Source organism: Apostichopus japonicus, chromosome 19 (genome assembly GCF_037975245.1).
Source record: "Apostichopus japonicus isolate 1M-3 chromosome 19, ASM3797524v1, whole genome shotgun sequence".
Lineage (NCBI taxonomy): Eukaryota > Metazoa > Echinodermata > Holothuroidea > Aspidochirotida > Stichopodidae > Apostichopus > Apostichopus japonicus.
Window position 1 is genome coordinate 10,570,664 of NC_092579.1, and position 7,793 is coordinate 10,578,456.

Here is a 7,793-nt window from a genome sequence, read left to right on the forward strand (position 1 = left end):
TAGTAATTCGCGCCCCCCGGGTTAGAAAATCCTGGAAACGCGCCTGCCATGTATACCTTTTTGTTTATATTGATGTAAGATACATAACCTGTCATATTTCAAAGCTAGAAGCCTTAAAGTGTTGAGATTTTTCTTCCTATCAGACCAACCTATGAGAGGTTATTGATTCCCCCCCCCCCTTACTCCCCTTGGCAGTAGTATACTGCATGATGTTGGTGCGAAGAAGAGTTTTGCCTGACCATTGCCTTTTCCAAACTTAAATGGTCGGGCTGTTGTTAGCATTATAAGAATGCTGTTGTAGGTGCAACTTTCCGAGTTTTCCCTGCGAAAACACTTGGGTATGGGGCAAAGTGGAAATGTTATAAATAAATCAGCCTCCCTAGAGAGATAGTCATGTTTTTTGTGGTAACATTAAACATGGACCCTCACACTTGCAAAGTCATTCACATCCAGTGTGGGCCATGACAGATAGGTGGGGGGGGCCCAGGGGAGACACACCCAAAATGTTCTGCTCAGTATCCCCGGGGGAGACACACCCAAAATGTTCTGCTCAGTATGTGCTGTAGACATGCTGACGGAGTTAGTGTGAAGGCTGGTTGCATGTGAGATAGTTGTCACAACATCAAATGATGTAGCATCACAGGCAATTGGGTTCATCTAATAATTTTCAATTATTTTATGCTAGAGAGCACCTTGACAAGATTTCAGTCCCTTCCGTAATAATAAAAATGTCAAGAATGTGGATTTTTATCCATCTGTCAATAATAGTTAATGAAATAAACAACCAAATACCATTATCAATTGAGACTTGAGTTTATTGAAATCACCAAGTACAGTCCTCTTGTTGCAATGTCACCAGATTAAAGTATTGCCTTTATTCACCACAAATATGCTTTGATATCACTTGAATAACAAAACAAATCACTGCTTTTTTCCAGCAACTAGATCGTAAGTAGAAATAAGCAAGCACAAAGCACACATACTAATTTACATATGAAACACAACCAGCTATGGTATTTCCAAGATACATTTGGCATAGCAAGGTACTGTCAACCAGAATGAAAACATTTCATGGTTCCTGCTGCTGCTCATTGATTAACAGGGAACACTCCAAGTATGTAATGATGAAGCAAGATCAATAATTGCCTTACAAAGCCACACCTCCTCATAAATACACACGTTATCAAATGTAACACACATCACCATGTGTAAGCTACCTATCAATAACACACTCACTTTTGATGGGACTGTGACTTATGGTTGTCTACTGTAGGTTTAACCGTTTAACCCTGTGACCTCATTAATATTCATGATATGAGCACCAAAATCAATATTTTTATCAACAAATTATGGACCACCCACCCACCCACCAAATATAGCATTGATCAATCATAGCCCTTGTTGAGTTATCGTGCATAAAAACTTAAGTGTCACACACATCACATATACACACACCCACACCGACCTGATTACAAAGGCTCCTTTGCCTTCAGCAAGGAACCAAAACTACAAAATGCCGTACACAAAATGCACATAAATTTAAGTTAACTGTTGTTTTTGATCCAGGCACAATGCAACATGATATTTCTTGTTAATTAAACAAAGAGGTAATTGCATACTACCTTGACAGCAAGGAAATGTTAATTGACTGAAAAGACTGACTGAAACCACAGAATGCTTAACATACAATGGGTGGGTTCATTTACTGCAATGTTCAGAAAATAACATAATATGAACCCTGCTGAAGGATAACTATTTCATGCCACAAAAAATACCTTTTCACAGTGAAAAGAGCCTTTTTAGACTAAACAGATCTGTCAATAAAGGAACAGAACATATATCACCTGTGATTTGCAAAGGGCATATTTCTATAGCGTTTTAATGTTGAGAATTGTTATTTATTTTAACATTGCTTACTAATTATTAGTCACTAGTATAAAATTCTTCTTGATTAACTGTATGATTAGGTGGCAGAAATATGATAATTATGATAGTAACTTGAGCAAATATACCTACAAACCTTTTCTGCCACACCCCCTTTTTTTATCATCACTGAACAACCATTCTAACTGTTATTCTGCTTGCATACAGTGCTTTCTCAATTGACTTGAATTGTGATCAATCATAGTTATTTGGATCATTTGCTTGATCCTATGAAGTTTTACAGTACCTAAATGAGTAAACATCTAAGAATGTCTGCAAAGGTAAAATACTAACTGTATCCAGGGACAGTATTTAACTTATCACAATATGAGGTTCAACTGCATTATACCATACTGCAGCTTTAAACAACTACATACACATAAACCTGCAAAACCAAGAAATATGCCTCCTCCCAACCCATTGCCTTTTCAGGTATGCCTTCATTATTAGCAATCATGGCTGGTGAAAGACATAAAAATTGATAAAACTAGTAGAACATATAATTTTCAGTTATGTCCAGCCAAATCTGTCTCTATGTGATTACGGTCATGTCTTTCTGCTACTTCTGCACTCATGAACCTTTCTCTATGAGGCTTCTTATGCCCTTCAGCACGTCTCTTGACATAAATAGAATGACAAGATCAAAGTTTCAACACATTATGCATGAAAATATGAGTGTGATGTCTGGTGTTTTGTGTAGAGTATTTGCCAGTTTTCCCCACTTTTGGCAAAAGTTTTGCAAACTGCCATAGGTGAAATTATTGAATTTCTTCTCATTCAATGTCTGAAAATTTTGCCAACAGATGATTGAACGAACACCTGCTCAGTGACTAAACTGAGAGGATGAACATTTCTAGTTGCCAGAGGAATGCTTGTGGTTGCAATTTTTGTGACATTGCAGAGGAAATTGCATCCAACTTTCACAAAAATCCATCACAAAATGAGTTTCCAGAGCACTTAAACAACCATAGATAAATGTAATACCACACTCAAGTTGTGAAATTTTAACCCTAAATTTATATAGCTTTTTTAATACTACTGATAAGTTACCAAGTGCTGTAAACTGGTCATATATACCAAAGATTGAGTGATTTGCAAACCCTGACACTGGCATGTTGTATGATATGCTGCAGATTTCCTGTAAACAAGGCTCTACTTGATTCATAAATAAGTACTCAACCACATCGTGTGTCAACCTGAAAGAAATAGACATAATTTTTATAGAATTCATAAATACAAACTGTAAATGATGACATCCTAGGCTGCTAGCACAGATACATGTATGGTGAACAAAATTACCACCTTGATGGTTATCTATTACATGTTAATACAACTAGGAAGCTAATTGTATTTTGCCAATTTTGAGCTGTCTACATAAACTTAATAGTTCAATCTTTTGTCAAGCAATCCCACTTACCTCAAACACAAGACTGCACGGTTTAAAGTTGGTAAAGGATGGCTAAGCCAAAGGCTGTCATACAGTCCCAGTGCTATGAGGGGCTTTCACACCACCCATTCAGTAGTTACTTCAAAAAGGTACTGCAGAAAGATGAATAACAGATGGATAACAGCTAGATAGATTGACAGAGTGAAGATTCTGAGTCACAATAGTTCAAGTGGCATAGCTTGTTCGAGCTAAAAGTAACATTCCAATATGGGGGAGTCTTTCGAATATCCAGTTGCTCAGACTTACACCAGTATTTTACATACACTGTGCTTGATCTCCATTAACCAGGTGCCACTCCATTAAATATGGAATAACAACATTTTGCTCCAGAGTCTCCGTTCATACAATACCATGATGGCAACTTCCATAGACCAGTCATGGAACCATGCAAAATATTTTGTGTGTCTTTGAGTGCAGCTTAACTTTCCTTTCCAATGTTTCTGGTTGTGCTTCTATACTGCTAGTACTATCTTTTTTATCAGCATGTTAACGATCATTGACATCTTCTGCCAGGGTGTGTTGTCAGGAAACCATCTTTGGAAAGATTAAGGCCAGACTGTATAGTCATGCTTTTGAATGACATATCAAGTTCTCATGGATCTCATGCTGATCACCTGTCACAATTTTATTAAAATAGCTCAACACCTTGTCCAAACAAGGATCTCAATCACTGCAGTTTACAAAGTCATTACAAACTGAGGGCTTCCAATTTCATCCACGAAATACGTACAGTATAGCCTAGTGCTGAAGAACATGTGGAGTGAGTACTTGGTAATAATATTATATTTTTCAAAATTGCAGGCAATACGCTGCACATTGTTATACAGTGTACAAAGGACAAACAATGGGGCATTAGACATATTGTGAATCGCCTTTGGGAAAGCACAACACCCCTCCCCTTGGATCCACCAGGACCAAGCTAAGTATTGATTAAGTATTAAAATACCAGAGTGAATTGCCGTGCATGACACTGGCAGTACAGTTTGCAGGCCTAAGTAAGGCTAACACAGTTACATTCCTAAAATACAGTTACGCCTAGTATAACAACGTGAAAACAGTTTGTAGGAAAGAAAGTTTGGCCGTGTATCGCACTATAACAAAATTCTCCCACCTTATGAAGTATATTTTCAAATGATTTATACCAGAAGATTTAGTTTTGGGGTGTTTTAAGTCTTAAGTGTCCGAACTTCGAAGTCACCATGCTAGTAGTAGTATAGTCAGTATTGCGAAGTTCGCCATACTGCGAAGTTCGGGCACCCTAAGAAATACACGATTTTCACCATGAAAACCTACAGGAAGAGCCAAATTTCACCAAAAAGTACGAAGCTACAGTTATTTTCTCTCCAAAATGACCCGTGTGCAAGAAATTACTTACATATTTGTCAATAAAATGACGAAGATCTATGAAGTCTGTTATAATTACTGAAAGAGCAACAGCGCCACCAATTTTTACCAGCGCCACACTGTAGGTTGCGTGTCCGAACTTCGCAATACTCTAGCAAGAAATACCAGTTCCACAATCACGAAGAATTTTCTTGGAAAACAACGTGAAAACAGTTTGCAGGAAAGAAAGTTTGGCCGTGTATCGTACTAAAACACAATTCTCCCACCATATGAAGTATATTTTCTGGTGATTTAGACCAGAAGATTTAGTTTTGGGGTGTTTTAAGTCTTAAGTGGCCGAACTTCGAAGTCACCATCCTACTACCTGTAGTAGTAACTACAGTAGTTAATACTATGCCTACCACTAGTTAGAGGTAGGCTATATCGAAATTCGGACTTCTCCATCACTTCCAAAGCGCCCGAACCGACCGCTCGCCATTTCTCTATTTCTATGCTCTTTCACCTTGACTATACACGCTTGAAGTCGGGCTGGAAGTCGCCATTCTTCTCGTATACGCTTTGCACTTTGTTTACATCTATGGGCGCAGACATCTTGATTTGGGGTGCTTGGCAGCGATTGGCTGAAACCCCAAACCTTCTTTAAGATCTATTTTGATTGGTGCTAACATACTGTGACACCGTCACCCTCGTGTAAATGACATTGAGAGGTAGCCATATTGTAACTCTGTTTGTTGATGATGGCGCTATTTCACAAGTACCATTACAACAGGGCTCTCCATACAAATACTTGTATCTTGGAATTTCAGTAGAAAACTACCAATGATAGATCAAATGTTGCTGTTAATGTCGATCGTTGAGCGTTAGTTGTGTGTATTGTTTAGTTTACATAATCAGTAAAAGTAACTGGACTACCCCAGTTACCTTTGACCTGTACTACGTACACCGCAGTAACTCTGAACTGGCTTATTAAAAGTGTTTGGCATGGACGCTACCCCTCCCCATTATGTGTTCAGTATAGCTCATGCATAAATATACACTGAAATTTCATACACATATGCTAGCATTTTTGCCAATTGAGCAGCTTTAGTCTTCTCGATAATTAAAACAAAACAGGTTAAATTTTAACTCCTGTCAACGGTCGATGTGTACTAAGTGTTTCCTTTTTGTAATAAGGTAGGAAATATTGTCGGTCATTTACCTTTGTTTACACTTTAAGTAAAGGGATTGAGTTGGGTTCGCCAAAATTTCGTGGATTGCAACGGTCTTCGAAAAACCTCCGTCGTCGATCACTTTAGATGCTTCATATCACAGTATCTTGTGCACATAGGTTTTGAAGATTGAAGTTGTGTCACAATCTTCAATTAAGGTTAGTACTGTAGCATAGCTGAGTGAGAACAACTTACTTCTTTTTTTTAAGGAAAAGTCGCCCAGGAAAGACCCTGGGCGAGAAAACCAAACTACCAAACGACTGATCCCGCTTACAAAACTTACTTGATGTAGTCTCTGGTAGTCAATGCAGCTGCTGTAACACATCAGTGTTGTACAAGGAACTTGCACATAGAGTTCCATGGCTTCTTATTGAGCTTGTTAGCTGAAGCATGCAGTCACTTGAGACTGAGTGAGAGTGCATTCAATGCTGCTTGAGTTAGGGTTATTGAATGTCATGTGAATTTCAATGTCACTACATATAGGTATACCGGAGACTCGCTGAAATTTTCATTTGCATAAATTTCATAATTCCCGCGATATCACCATTCGTTGCTATGTGGCTATAAATATGCAGCAGCCGCGCATGTGCGTGTTTGTGTATAAACTAAATGTAAACAGCTCGTGCGTATGGAAAGCCATTTTAACATTTAATCGGGATCTTCAGATATCTTAAATTGTTTCCTATTTTAGATATCTAAAATTCTATTTCAGATATCTAAAATTAAATTCGAGATATCTTAAGTTTATTTCGAGATATCTTAAATTTTATTTCAGATATCTGAAATTGAATTCGAGATATATGAAATTGATTTTAAGATATCTGCAATTATTTGTAGATATCTTAAATAAATTTGAGATATCTGTAATTTAATTTGAGATTTCTGAAATTATTTAGAGATATCTGAAATTCCTTATTAAATGTTAAAACGGCTTTCCATACGTGTGGATCACGAGTCACGAGTCACGAGCTGCTACTCTCCCTGCATATACACAAACAAACGAAAGTGAAAGTGCGATTTGAGATTTGCATACGTCATCGAGCGCTAGTCTGCTTGACTTCAGGTACCTTCTACTTATATAGTATTACTATTAGCCTGCTAGGCTATAGGCTAGTACTTCGATTGTCGACTATAGAATTTGGACTTTGCCCTGTGGTTATCGACAAGTTAGTGTCTAAACTAGTGTTCAGATGGTTATGATTTAACAGAAAATACCGAATATTTTTTTTAATAATCGTGCCGATTCCAATTATTTGAAAAAGAGAAGATATCCCGTTTAAACCAAATTGGCAATAAAGTATGTGATACTGATACAGTAGAAGTAATTATTGTTGAAATGGGCTAAGAATAGTTACTCCAAATATCCATCTCAAAAAGTACCTCAGACAAACCATCCATCTTCAATCTTTACCAAAGTGTAAATTTTAATTACATATTACTTGCATTCCGAAATTATTTTCAGTATTATTCCGTTTATGAACAAATAGAATTGTTACGAACTTGAAGTTAATTCCACATTCGTTACCATTTAACTCTATACAAGTTCAATTAGAAAACGTAAGCTTAGGCCAATCAAACTGAAGGGCAGGTCCAAGCTATTTGCACTGTGACGTACAGGACATTTCAGAGACTTAAATTTGTCTAAAAGTTATATAAAATCTATTTTCCAGAAACTTTTTCAGGTTTTCATATTTGTTATTGCTGCTACTTTATTACAAACTCATGAAGATTTCCTACACTTTCTTTAATTAGGTCCCATCTTAATTAATGTACAGTGTGACGTACGGGACCAGAGAATTTTGTGTTTTTTTTACCAAAGAGCAAAGCTGAAACCGCTCTGAAATTAGGAGGGCAGTGATCAAGCTGTTATA

General features: G+C 37.2%; 1 long non-coding RNA gene across 1 annotated transcript; it reads right to left on the reverse strand.

Annotated features, from left to right (window-relative positions):
• Positions 1-794: 794 nt before the first annotated feature.
• Positions 795-5,404, reverse strand: LOC139959673 (uncharacterized). Its single transcript, XR_011790203.1, has 3 exons — positions 5,217-5,404; positions 3,341-3,462; positions 795-3,119 (listed from the first exon to the last, which is right to left on the reverse strand). It is a non-coding gene; the product is annotated as an uncharacterized lncRNA (long non-coding RNA).
• Between the last annotated feature and the right edge of the window lie 2,389 nt (positions 5,405-7,793).